General features: G+C 33.7%; 1 protein-coding gene across 2 annotated transcripts in view; it reads right to left on the bottom strand.

Moving 5' to 3' along the window:
• Positions 1-14,684, bottom strand: part of GEFmeso (Guanine nucleotide exchange factor in mesoderm) — a 53,189-nt gene that overhangs the window by 9,030 nt on the left and 29,475 nt on the right. Inside the window, exon 1 of one of the 2 annotated variants that reach the window (XM_011055123.2) lies at positions 5,920-7,763. The exons of the other annotated variant lie outside the window; for it this stretch is intronic. The gene's annotated coding sequence lies outside the window, so the exon portion shown is untranslated. Of the gene's footprint in view, positions 1-5,919; positions 7,764-14,684 lie in introns of those variants that run through there. 2 annotated transcript variants of the gene reach the window in all.

Below are 14,684 nucleotides of genomic sequence, written 5' to 3'. Positions count from 1 at the left end.
GTTTCCAATTTCCGTGGCTGTAGACGCGAAATCAACGTACTGGTACCGGTGAGCGTGACCATGCATTTATGCGCGCTGCACCCGCCGCTTAAGATTTCTCTATGGTCACCCATAGTGAGTTGCCACTACGAGTTTTATATCCAGTCGGACCAATCCTAAGCCCTTAATTTGCCATGTCTTTCCCTCCGGATTTACCGTCGTAATAATATCGAGATAATATTGCGATAGCTGTCTCTCGACTTGCCTCCCTGATGCACTTGGCTGAAACTTCTCTAATAATAGGATAGACCACTGCAGACTTTCGTCCGTGTGATCCAGTCATCTCGTCTAAATCTCTACCACTCAAACTCGGTTATATTGCGTTTTAAAACTGCAACGTTTTCAACTGCAGTGAGTTTGAACCGATCTGGGTTGAATTAATGACGTTGTATGCTCTATTATTGGTAGAGTATGTAACGTCCATCAATAGGAGAGCTGTATGTTACATCATTAATCTAAGACCAAGGTCGGTCCAGTCGGTCCACTATAATCCAAAACGTTATTAATAATAGTAATTTTATATAAAAAGAAGACATTTCTTTATACTATATTTATTTATATTAAATTATATTTATTCAAATCCTACTTATATTTATTCATATCTTAGTGACTAAAAAATTTTCAATGTGACAAGAGGGACGTCTGGTATGTAATTAAATTTTTACAGATGAATTTATTGACACAGAACGTGCTACTGAAATTTGAGACTCTTACGAAATATCCTCCATATTGTTTTGAAAACAGGAGAACTGCTCAGTTCGGCTTACCAACGAACACGCGCGTGATACATTTAACGTAGCATAAATACGAATGACATAAAACGAATTTTTCACGGAAAAAATAACAGCATTTTATTTACGTCCTTCCGGAAGTGTGAAGAGGCTTAAGGGTTTACGAGCGAACACTTTTGATCTTTAAGTTAGTACATCTATGCGCTCTCGATCCAAACCGAGAGAGATTCGAACGTGCCAGCTCTTATTCCTAATAAATGTATCGCAGCGTGCAGTTGTATTCGTATTTTTTTGACAAAATCGACAGAAATCAACAAAAACGATAAAAATCAACAGACACAGTATCTCGGTAATGTCAAGTCATAATATCTTATAAATGAGTATATTAAAAATTTTAAGGAAAATAAATTTGAACGCCATTTATAAAACAAACATTAAAAATATATAATTTGAACATAATAATTACTTCTTTCGGATTTAATGACATTTTTTTAACAATTTTTAAATGATTTTTTTTTAATGCTGTAATTATTTTCTTTATGTATAACACAATAAATAAATTGTTACGTTGATCTAATAATAAAATATATTGTGTGGTTGAAAGTCAGTAACGTCGTTATTTTTATCGTTACTTTTTATAATAACGATTTAAGTACTGACGTAACTTTTTATAATGATGATGATATTTAATTAAAAACTAAAATTAAGAAAAGCTAATGGAGTTATTTTTCAAAAATTTTTAAAAAGTAATTTGTCACCATTATATGTTGTCTATTAAAAAAAATAATTCATTATTTGTAACGAACAAAAGTAACAAGTCAACAATGAGAAGTTACTTTCAAAAGTGATTTTTCCAAGTTTCGTTTTTAATTAGTTATCATTACCATCATAAAAATTGCAAACGTCATTCAATCATTATTATAAAAAATAACAATAAAAGTAACAATTCCTATCCCTGATTGTTATGCGTAATTGATATAATATAATTAATATATCAATACGTATATATATATATATTATGCATATTATTATATAATTTACGTTTATATATTGATGTAAAAACTGTCATTCTTGCTAATAGAGAACGTCTCCTCTTAATAATAATTTTTTATCGCTTGTATATTAAATTCCTACACCGATTCTATCTAAAAATAATGTATATTGTTTCTGAAGCCGTTAATGTAATTTATCTTAGCAATTTAATAATGTTAAAATTATTATTCTACATATATTTAAAAACGTCAATTTTTATATGCGATATTTTTCGAGACTGTAAATTCAGTGCTTTTTATGAATAATTACAGAAAAAAAAATAAAAAAGGAGAAGAATACATAAGAGGGAAAAAAAAGAAAAAAAGAAGACAAAGAGAGACAAAGACAAGCTTTAAAAGCGCAGGGAAAGAAATGGTGTTTTGTGATGAAAAGTAGCGGTTGGTGAGAAAATTTTAAAGTGCTATCGGCACCGAGGGCTCGCCTGGATGCCAACACGTTCCTATGAATCATGATTCCGCATAGGCGTGGATATGCACTTGCATTTATGTTCGACGAAAGGCTACAACGGACTCGCCATATAAATATCTGCATCGCGGGTGAGAGACAGAGGACATTTCTGTGAGAGACGACAACTCGCGATGAGTCGATAATTCCTTTACGTAGCAATACTCAACTAACGTTTCGCAGCAAATTAGGGTCAATTGCAGTGACGGCATCTTCGGTCAATTAACTCTAACGATTTCCTGTTTCCTTGAGGGAATATTTAACTATGTTGAAAGAAGATTTAACTATTTTATGCCAACCGTGACGTAAAAGAGATTCAGTCAAATCATAACTGTGCGATACAAAAATAAATAATTAAATAGGAAAATTTTCTGTCAAAACAAAACATCTTATTGTCATGGCTTTTACTTTCCTGCAATCTTTCCTTGCAACTTTTTAAATACATATCTGCTAATATCTCTATCTCAATCTCAAATAATAATTATACTTAATGACATTTTCAGCAATAATATTTCAATTATTCATATTATTGAATATTTCTTCCCTCTTTCCAAGTATTTAAAAAGATTGAGAAACACACTCCTCGCTGGAGGCAAAGGACGATGGCTACCGTTAACTGGCTGATATCCAAAGTTCGGGAAAGCATGAGAAAGAAGGCAAACCTGTAATTGCATCGTGCCCCGCGAACTCTCGGCAAGAGTGTTATTCTGGAAACCGATCACGCGCGGTAACGTGCGGTTCTGTCGGAAAATCACGCCGCAAGAGCAACGTGCAGCTAGAAAGGAAATCGGGAGAAGAGTCGCAACGTTTTATGCGCCTCACGTAGCCGCGACGACAAGTGCAAGGACCGCGTGTGTCGCGGCCGCTGCACCTCGGAATTCCAGAGTGCCTTCCTTTTGTGGCTGTTATCTGTTCTCAGAGATATACACGGAAATGTACTAACTCTCCAAATACACATTCCATGATGCATTCGGAAGCGACCCTGTCGAAAATAAAAACATACATATGAAGATAACGAAAGAGCTATCAAAAATAATACTGGTCAAGATACATGTCACGTAGATAATGATGAATCATGTCGTCAAGTTACAATTTCACAAGACATAGAATTTATCGATTATACGAAATCACCAATAAATTCAGAAAGAGCCGATTTAATATATAATATAGTAAAATAAAAAGAATTAAATATATTATATAATATCGATAAGTAAAAAAAATTTAAATAAATTTATGTCTAAAAGAAATATATCGAAGCAGTAATCGGAATAAATATTTTTCGATGAAACATTGTATCTCGAATCCAAATCTTTGGGAAAATAATAGTCTTATATTCGGATATACTCATTGTTCCGGCCTTTAGTTCGAAGTCGTAACAATACGATTCTCACTTGATGGTGTAAATCTTGCAACATCGCGATACAATGAGATAATAAGGAACAGCAAATGAGACAGAGCAAATAGTGCTGCCCTGCTAATATTTGATCTGAGATAACACGAATCAAAACTCGCGCAAACTCTACACTTTCAGATAAATATCGGGAGATTCAATTAAATCGATAATTCCGAGTAATATCTGCCCCTTCAATTGAAAAATTAAATCACAATCCTTCATCTTCATGCACTACGACGTTGTAATATCTTCATCAATTATTATTAGAAGTAGATACAAATAGAATACGTCTCTTGCACTTTTTATCAACATTCCAATATTTTTGAAACATTAACTAGCTTTGCTAATCTAAAAAGAAACTAAAAAGAAACAAAAATATCTTCATTCCTAATGTACTCATTAAGTTAAAGTTATATATTTGTTTATGAATATTTCATTTCAGAATTTATGTATGTCGTAATAATTACTTATTATGTAGTTATATTAACCAGTAATTTCTATAGATTCAGCATTGCCTAACATTGTAGATTTAAATAACAAAAATCAGTTATATATGAAATTTAAATTAATAGATCATTAATAAACATGTAATGTTTATCATACTAATGAGTACACAGGATATCGAAATTTGTTATCAAGCGCTCTTGTGTAGATAGACCAAACTAAATTGATTGTGAGTCGAAAAATCCTCTACTATTTTGCAATTTTGGCAATAGTTAACAAAATATTAAGTACTAAAAATTGCCGAAAATTAGTCTTCAATAATTTTTTCTCAAATACTATCACAGAAAAACTGCAATAGACAAAAATTGTTAATTTTCTTCTGATAGAACTCTAAGAATTTTTTCAGAATTTTTAGTAACTAATAATTTAGTAATTAATCTTGTTACTCAACTCAATTTAGTCCGTTCTGTCCATACAAGAACTTGGCAAAAAATTTCGGAACACCCTGTATAATAATACTGTTATTTAATGAGAATGTTAAGTTATTTATCGCAGTATTTTCTAACAAACATTCTACTGTTTTCTTTGACAAAACAAGTGATGAGATAGAATTGTTAAAATCATTTTTATGAAATCTGTAAGCTTGGAGAGATTTACAAAGCCTCAGACTCAAATATTTACACGGTCGCCCATGATCGATTATCTCCTGTCAGGTGTATCGAGCGTCTATCTCCGATAAGTGTTTTCTAACAAACCTCTACGACGTCAAGTTGCAGTTGTAAAAACTAATGGAAGATATTCCAAATATTTTATATTCAGCACCTGAATAAACTTTTCTAACAAAGTGGAAATGTCTGAGACGCACTCTGTCTACTGTATCCTAAATGTGAACTAAAGTCACGCAAAGAAAACGTTAGATTACTCAGCAAATTTGAGAAATATCGTGAAGTAAAAACTATAAATTGATAAATATTTTGGCAAATGATATGACACTAGAAAACATCATGTATTTTTTTCAAAAATTTACAACGAAATTTATAATATTTGTCTTTCGGAACGTAGAAAAAATTTAATGAGCACACACATCACAGAAAATTCATTCTATTGCTACAAAAAGTAATTATCGATCAATTAATTTTTTTTCTTTTAAGTAAAGGTTATCTTTAATAAAGATAACTTATTTAAATTATTTTCTTGATTTAGAATATTTTCTTGATAATAACCTTAAAATATATTTATTACAAATCTTAGAAAAACTTATTAATATATGTACTCAAAACAAGAATTTATTTTCTTTTAAAGAATATTGTAAATTAATCTTCTAGAAGTGATTTTATATACTAAGCAAATTAAATTTGTCTTAATTTAATAATCTTGAATAAAGTATTAAATTTACTAAGATTCAGAATATATTTTGAATTTTAATGCTTATAATGAACTTATGACAGATTTGTGGATGTACGAACTTTGAAACAAGTAATTATTATTCGCGTGCAGTATACATTTTTCTGTGTGCAGTAATAATGACGATTACATAAGTACGGCCGATTTTACAAAATCGGTGTTTTTGTCCTTGAAACTGTCCTCGGAGAAGAATTGGTTTGCCTAATGGAAACAAATATCTAAGAGAAATAATATGAATTCAAATGAATGAATAGAAAATAATAGATATCTGTCTACACAGGTAAACTACAAATATTCAATTCTCTAAGTATCTAATTTTAAACCTCGGAATGGAAGAAAAAGGTCATCATCTTTCTAATGCTTTTCATATGATGAAAGACAGGCATCTTGATGTGAACGACAATAACTTACTGTGTTTCACTTTCACCCTCGAACCACGTCGCGTTGATGACCTTATCGCTCCACCACCCGGTACGTCACGCACCGCCTTGTTTCAATCCGATCGTTTCTATGTCAATCACTCGTAACGAATCGTTCGAAACGATCATCAATCGTCCCATTCGCATAAACTTCCGTTAATTGCCGTGCGACACGCCTGAACCGGAACACACAAAGCGGTCGCTCTTCGAGAAAATCTGTTTCTCCGTAACGATTGTACCGTCACGTTCACGTGACATTATGAGTAACGCCGATATCACATTTTGCGAAACAAGGAGCATTAAATCGATTTCGATCACTCTTGTAACGCAAATAAATCCAACAATAGCAGATTATATTGAGCAAACGAATTAATGGCAGAATCGATATATATCTCAAATATATTTGAACCGCTATCTATTGGAGTAATAAAGCTACTTAAATCACTCGCGGCGGGCGATGGATGAATGTTTTGAATCCTTATGCACACGTTACATGACACAGGCGATAAGGGAGATAAGAAGAAAGTCACTGCTTTCGTTCATCAGTCGATCAGTAGTCGGAGTGCGTTCCATCGATCAAATAAATGCACTGTGTGAATAAAAAAAAAAAGGAAAGGAAAGACGTGCGATGTAATCGCGAGTGGGTCTCAGCCGCCAGGTAGACAGACACCGAGCAGCCTTCGCTGCTCGAACAACAGGTAGATACTGGCAGCGAGAGGCGGTCGAGGATGGGAACGGAGCGAGTGTGCCAACTCTCGGATGGACGACTACGGGATCGAAATGCCGAGATGCCAGAGCGGCTCGTTAAGCCGGCGTCCACAATGGTTGGAAGGCGGAGCGGGTGTCGGATCACGATAAGCGTCCGTCGAGCGCATTCCTATCTGTCGTCCTATGTTGCCGGATAATCGTGTCGAATAACCACGTTATTGACAATCACGAGTGTGACTCTGCTTGGGAATTAGAGGTGTGGTAATTGCATCGCCGCCGCGCCCGCGTTGCCCGGTGCGATTATCTGTACGCGATGGGAAATTCAACGGAACGTTATGGAAAACGTGTGCATTGTTTTGTCGCATGGTAACTTGCGTTATCGCAATGGTCGAAAGACTATTCTCTTGTTTGAGATTCCTCAAGAATCATATAAAGTGAACTAAAGTTAATAAATACGTAAAAGAGAGAGAAAGATCTTATTATTATTATGTATGTGTATCATCATACTCTCTACATTCTTTGGAGTAGAATCTGACTCTAAAGAGGGAAAATTGAGATAGTCTTGAAAATGAGTGATTCATTTTCAATCATTAAGAGTGAGAAAAGTCACTCTAAAAGTTTTGAAAACACTCTAAATACTTTTGTAAGAGCATGTGATTGTATCTTTTGTACGATTATTAATTTATATTATATAGTATTTTTCTGCAAAATTTGTAACTTAGAGATTTATCTCTCTACCGTATATTAATATAAAATGAATCTCGTTTTTAAACGAAATAAAATAAATACGAAAAGACGTTTGAATGATCCCGTATAATATAGAGGCTAAAATTAAACTGAACGATAATTGCATAATACTTTTATAATAAAACATAGTTGTACGTCGATCTGATTAAAAGCAAGTATTAAAACGTATTTATTAATATATGGATCAATATACATGAATAACAGGATATCGACAGTTCTCAACGATATCTGCAAAATAATCTGTCGCTGATAAATTTTTACTAATAATTAAATCTTAGCAGCGTATATAATATTAAAATGCAACATAAACTATTAAAAAAAATATGTAGCCATACGTTTATTAACTTTATAATATTTAATACGTAATCGTGAAATTTTACTATTTTCTATTAAATAATTGATTGATTGCACATAATAAATTTTTGAAATTGAATGATTCACCAAATAAAGAAATTATAATTAAGCTAGAAATTATAATTTACACGAATTATAAATACTACGAATCATAGTTATGATTCATGGGTCATTTATTGGAATTGAATCAACTTTGCTGCTCTCTCTTGACTTTTAAATTAGATATCAAAATAATATTAATATATTGGATTTTAATGATTGAATAATACAATATCTTCTTTCAATCTTGTTTATATTGATTTAATATTCAAAATTTTTCAATTTTGTAAACAAGTTTCAAAAAAGATTTTACAATTCATTCTTTAAGCAAAAATATAATACATTCTACAATTTTACCTTATTTCGTTTCGAATTATATTTATTTTCATTAAAAAATTAAATTCTCCATTCAAGAAATACTTAATACACAGATACATTTTGCCTCGAGTTTCAATCAAATAAGTACTCACTTTATACAGAAACACTCAGTGATATGATTTGTTTAGACTATTATTTTTGTAAAAAGAACCGACAATATAAGATAATTATGTACCTGTAATCCCTTTTACTTAATACATTTCCTTTAAAGATGCATATGCCCCTTTTTACTCGTGTTTTATCTTCCTTTTCTTTTTTGAGAAGATAATTTTACAATTTTAAGCTGCGCCCTTTTACAAGCAACGCCTTCTTAGGTGTGAAAGCCGCTTCAGTGCGTACGCGCGGGAGGTGAGGGGTTCAATCGTCGCAATGAATTACAACGAGCCAGTCACTAAGAATGACTCACCGAGTACTCTAGCCACCGACCGACCGCTGGCTGCAGCCAGCCGCTGTCGCACGGCACGGCACGGCGCGCGTCACACACCGATAAAAGGCTCTCTCTCTCTCTCTCTCTCGGCTCTCCTTGCTCTGGAAAGAGGAATTTGAACCGCTTGAGAGGGAAGTGAATAACACGAGCCGGGCATTAGGCGGATGCCAGGGGGTCCCGTACCTCTGAATCCCCGCGTCCCGCGTCCAGACTGGACCGGTTCGGCCGCGAATTATATGAATCATCGAAATACCGTATCGGAGAGCGTCTATAAGCACGTTAACGTAGATTCCAAGTAAAATCAAGGGCTTAACGGTATTCTCAGGAAATACTGAGAGCGCGTTTGTTCATGGATTGCTTATAGCGACTACAGACGATGAGTTGCATTAAGTGAACTCGATAGTGGAATGATAAGCTAAATTTGTCCCCTGTGTTAGACATACTTTCGGAAAGCATTGAAAACGAAATGTTTCCACAGATAAAGCAAATCCATCATAAGAATATATATATATATATACTGATATGTGTGTACTTGAGTTATTATCCTATCGAAAGCTTCGGAATTTTTAATATAGTCGCTTATCAGATCTAAACTTGTCATATAAAATGAATATGTATATAAATCGTTGACAATCTATTCCTGTACAAGCAGAAAATCTGAATTTCTGAAAAAGAATTTTAAAGAATTTTTATTTGCACTGGTTTAATTGATATTGTAAAATATCATTGTACATTAGACAAAGAAATAATTTTTCATCCTAATTTTTAAGCTGATTTTATTGATTATTTATTACTAAAGTTATTTATTAGATACTAAAAAGTTTCAAAATTTTGATCCAAATGTCTAATAAATTGATCACTTTTTAATTAAGTAACAGTTTCTCATTACATAATTGCATTTACATATTGACTTTTTTATCGCCGATTCTTTTATCTTCGACTGTATATCTTACCATTAGAATATGACACATAATTCAAAGAATTATTGTAAAGAATTCTATCATTTCGTATATAAAGAAATGTATATAAATATCTTTAAGATTTTCCTAAATGACGCATGTATCATATATTATATAAATCTGCAGCTAACACGTAAATCATATAAAATTATTATATCTCAGAGATCTCACGTTTCCGGAATACACGAGCTGCATGTATATACGCACGTATGTATGACAAGAAACAAACGCGGTATTCGCTAATTGACAGTCAAAGGGTAAACGCAGCAATTCGTAAACGGCGCGTGCTTCTGTTTGCTCAGCTCGACGCGGCATTAATTATGTTACAAGCGCACTGTTATATTTAGCGGCGTCGGAGGTACTCGTGTACACCCGCACACGCACGTGCATATACGCGGGGATTTTCCGATGAACCGTACGTTATTTCGCACGCGAATTCCTTGACGCGTGCAATGCGAATATTTGATGCAACGCTCTTACACAAACGAGGATACGCGAGTGTTATAATAATCGCGTGTCTTCCCGTTCGATGCGGCAAGTATGTCACCCAATTAAATTGCTGATAATTAAAGAAATATGTTTCATATTAAACAAAGTATCTTTTAAGACCGTGTAATGTGAATACATAATAAATAAGAGCTAAAAAAGCCCTAAATGATCAAGCTGGATCTTTGTGCTTAAATAATTCGGTGTGAATGTACGTATTATATATCCAATTCTGCAAACTGCGCGTCGCATTTAATTTTCAGTCTTAAAACACGATCTTAACAGAATAACTAGAGTATATAATATTAATTAAATTCTAAGCAATTTAATAATATTGATGCTCAGGAATCTTAAAAAGATCTTAATAATCTGATGCTGATAAATATCTTGAAATCCTGGCCGAGATAATATTTCTTTCTTGTAATAAAATTATTTACAGATTTTAAAATGTTTATCAGCATCGGATTATCTTTCCAGGGTCTGTGAGCATCAATATTATTAAATTGCTTACCAATTTAATTTGCGATATTATTACTCTAGTTCTGTTACTCTCTAAAATCTTTGGAATGAAATCTAACTCTAAAGATCATTTTTACAAATTGATAACTGAGCCACTTTTTTCCAACACCGATTGAATTGTCACTCTTTAAAATTAGATTCCACTCTAAAGATTTTAGAGAATAGGATTGCGTTTCAGGACTGAAAATTAAATTCGGCGCAGGATTGGATATGCAATATGTAAATTCACATTGAATTATTTGAACATAACTAAAGATTTAGCTTGTTTAGAGCCTTTATTTCCTATTTGAAATTGTCCCTCTTAAATTGAATGGCTTTTGAGGAAATTCACCGAACGGAAAACTAATTGCGGGGGCGGAGCAATTCTATCCCATAAAGCCCGCAATTTTACAAATATATGTTTGAGTCAAGAATGTTTCCACGTGTATTTATATTAATCTCGTATTATCTGGCATTACGAATCGCCGAGAATGGACCAATAATAAATGCCGTGCTCGGTTTCGTTCGCTTATCGAAGTAAACGCCCGCCGGAGGCTCCGCGAATTGAGTCTTATTATTTTCCACGCACGGAAGCACTTAAACTCGAGAGATTGATGCGTGCACCGATGCACCGAGTACGCAATACGCGATCCGATACCTTCTGTACCTTTCACCAACTCCGATAAAGAATTATATTTAAACCAACGACACGTAACGTCGCGCAGCTGGGAGGAATGAAGAAATCGGCTGCTGTGCGTTTTATCGCGATATACCCGCATTCGTGGAATGCGATATCGTAATTGCATTACAGAAGGACACACACTTCTCTCTCTGCAATATAACTCCCTTACTATTCAATTTTCCAGCTCGCGGAACACGCATTTAACGGCACGAAAATACGAGCCACGAATTATTTTCTTTTATTCTTTATTCTTGCAATTATGCGAAAACTGTATGTGTTGTAAAAACAGCGAGTAAATCATTCTGGAAGCAATCTTGCCTAAACGTCGGTGCTTCTGTTATTATTCTTGGCAACTAAAATAAAGACAGCTTACTGACAGCAGCAACAAAGAATCAGAGTGCATTTTCATTTCACTCTACAAATATCCGACGTCGAAAACTTTCTCAGTATGGAATGAAAATGCGCGGCGCCATGCCGTTCAAGAAGGCACGTGTGTTTGGTATTCAGCATCGTGCATCACTCATCTATACAAGGTGTCCGAAAAGAGCAAGAGATTTCGTTTATCGATTCCTCGACTAATTTTAAGTTGATAATTTCGCGGAAAAAGTTTCATCGAATACTACCTCTTTTTATATTTTTTTCATTTCGTGTAATTCATATTTCGATTACTTTCTTAATTCTAATCGGGATTCGTTTCAACATTTTCTTAATTATTATTATTGGCATTCGCGAATCTAATATATTATATTTTAATTTAATGTATCTTTGCTTAAAATTAACGTACTTAAACGATTTTTTCTATTTTAAAAATCAAAATCGGAAAAATAAGATTATTAAGGTTGTGAAAAACGTTTGTTGTTGTACGAACAATTTTTCATAATGTAGTTGAAAAAAATATCCCATCCGCGAATACTGATTTGGGTTATACAATTCTTATTTTACTAAAAACCTTCTATAAGAAGGAAAAGTTCTAATATTTTGTTGAAGTCACTTTTTAATTTATATATGTATCAAACTGTCAAATGTCTCCATTATACCCAATTTAGAAATTGTAACTCTACTTTTGAATTTTTGTTAAGAATTTAAAAACAATTTGGATTGTCTAATAACTCAAAATGAGGAATTAGGGCTATAAATCAGTGCTATGATTAATCCACTACATATATATTAATACAAAAAACTATATTTAACTGACGTTTAAAGAACTCATGTTCGACATTTGATCATATAATTTTTGTTAAGCAACAACAAATCGTTCAAGAAATCCGTGCAGAGCAAAATTCACCGCTTTTATTTTCAAACACTCCGTATATATCTTCTACATAAGCGTAAGACATCTAATATCCTCGCATAGAAAGGCAGGATAATTATTAACTATAACTGAGAATCGCGTCGGTAGAGTTGTTAATATCATGAAAGTGCATTTCTGCGAACCGTTCTCGATTTCTTTGCCGAGGCTAGCACTCTATTAACCCACAGACTGAATCGACAGCGAATCGTGATCATTATCAAAGAGAGTCATTCAACCAAGTTCAAATACATATTAAACAGATATCGTATGCCAGAAGTACATACACGCCTACATACTCGATGATGCGCGTGGGATGGCTATCAAACCAGCGGCTGTTGACACCGGTCGAACAGAGCGATATACTAAACATTAATGAATAAGGTAAACGTCCCAGTGACCAAACATTTACACAAAATCTTATTTCTTTACTATTTCTTTCTTTATTATTATTAATCTCAAATGCGTTTTTAAATATCATAATTTAATTGTAATTTTTAAAAATACAATTAAATTATAATATTTATTATAATAACAAAAGTAGAGAGAGAGAGAGAGAGAGATTAACCCGGCGTCATTGTGACTGGGTTATAATAGGCTCGTTCTTTTTGAACTTTTGCACCAGTGCATTTTTCTTCCTCTTCGATCCTCCTGAAGAAAAAAGAAAGAAAGATGAACTGGTGCAAAAGTTCAACCAAAAGAACAAGTCTATTGACTCGAGATATTTTTAAACATCTGTATTTTTTTACATACTTCGTAGATTTTAACTAACCGCCCTGTAGCTGAAGCTAAGACTTTCTAAAACCATTGTTGACATTGCGAGAATAGATAAAAAAAATATTCGGGTTATCATGATCCACCTCAACGTTCGTCTAACATTTTAGCACGACAATGACGCTGGGTTAATAATAATAAGATTCAGCATAAAAATTAAATTCAGCGATAATCTACAGTTCAATATTAAGCGCACCGCTTTGGCAAAAAATGACACGCATAAATTTTTCAAAATTAAGATAAAATTAATAATAAATTCTGTAGGTCCGAACATAGATACAATCGCTGGGACGTTTACCTTATTAATAACGTCGTGGGAAATCAATGGCGCGGCCGCTACGCGAATCGTTTCTCCATCGAAAGGATTCATCACGTTAGCTTCCCAACATAATGTGGAAATTTTCTTTTGCCACAACGGAAAACTTTCTCGAGATGCAACGTTCTCGCTTGTGCGTTCACTCGTTCGCCCGCGGTGCGTACAACGCATTCGCGGAAGATCTATATATAGCGGCGCCGCCACAGATACGCGCTCGAGTTTAATGTTGCGACCGGGCCGGGAGCTCGAGTTCATAAGTAATTGCGGGCGTGAAATCCGGTTCGCGCGCGGCGGCATTGCGCGAATACATGTTATTATCGGTGGCCGATCGGAAACTGGCCGGATAAGAGCTTTCATAAGCGCGCGCGCACGCGACACCCGTCGTCGTTTCACAGGTAGATACGCCGGATCGCGCCGGGATGTCCTGGATACATCGATGGCCGGCTACTCTACAAACTGGATTCGCGATTCGACGGAAAAAAGGAATATTTGAGACTTTTGGTCGATCGCGTGTGAGAACAAGCTTCGGGATGAATCTTGAAATTTTCTTCGACGTTCTCACGCACTCCCATTGCATTTATTGAGTACAAATAAATAAATCTAAGATTTTCTTGGATTGAATGCATTTCTATTTATACGTCTACCTTCAGCTTATAGAGGATTAAATTCAGTGATAATCTAAAATTAAGGAGGTTCTCGCGTTTGATGAAATGTAAGACAAGTCTATAATATACATATATGTAATACAAAAGTTAATAATATTAAGAATATTTAGAAAAAATTTCTTTCTTGACTTTTTATTCTATCACTTTAAAGAGATTTAATTCAAATTTATAGAATTTTACATTACAAGTTGAAAGTATAGCTTTATTCTGTAATTATTCTCTTTTTAATTGAGACACTTGCGTATAAGACAGCAATTTAAAAATCATTATAATTATAAAGTAAACACTTACATTTGTTCTCGTAAAGTTTTGTTTAAATTGATCATACAGTTTACCAGGGATTTATATTCTTCAATAAAAAAAGCTACAATATATGTCAAATGGACGATGCGTATACATCAAATGAACTTTTATTTTGTCATTTTGAAAATATTTA

This window comes from Acromyrmex echinatior, chromosome 4 (assembly GCF_024713525.1).
Source record: "Acromyrmex echinatior isolate Ae372 chromosome 4, ASM2471352v2, whole genome shotgun sequence".
NCBI lineage: Eukaryota > Metazoa > Arthropoda > Insecta > Hymenoptera > Formicidae > Acromyrmex > Acromyrmex echinatior.
Note: the sequence above shows the minus strand (reverse complement) of the source record. Positions and strands in the feature narration are given on the sequence as shown.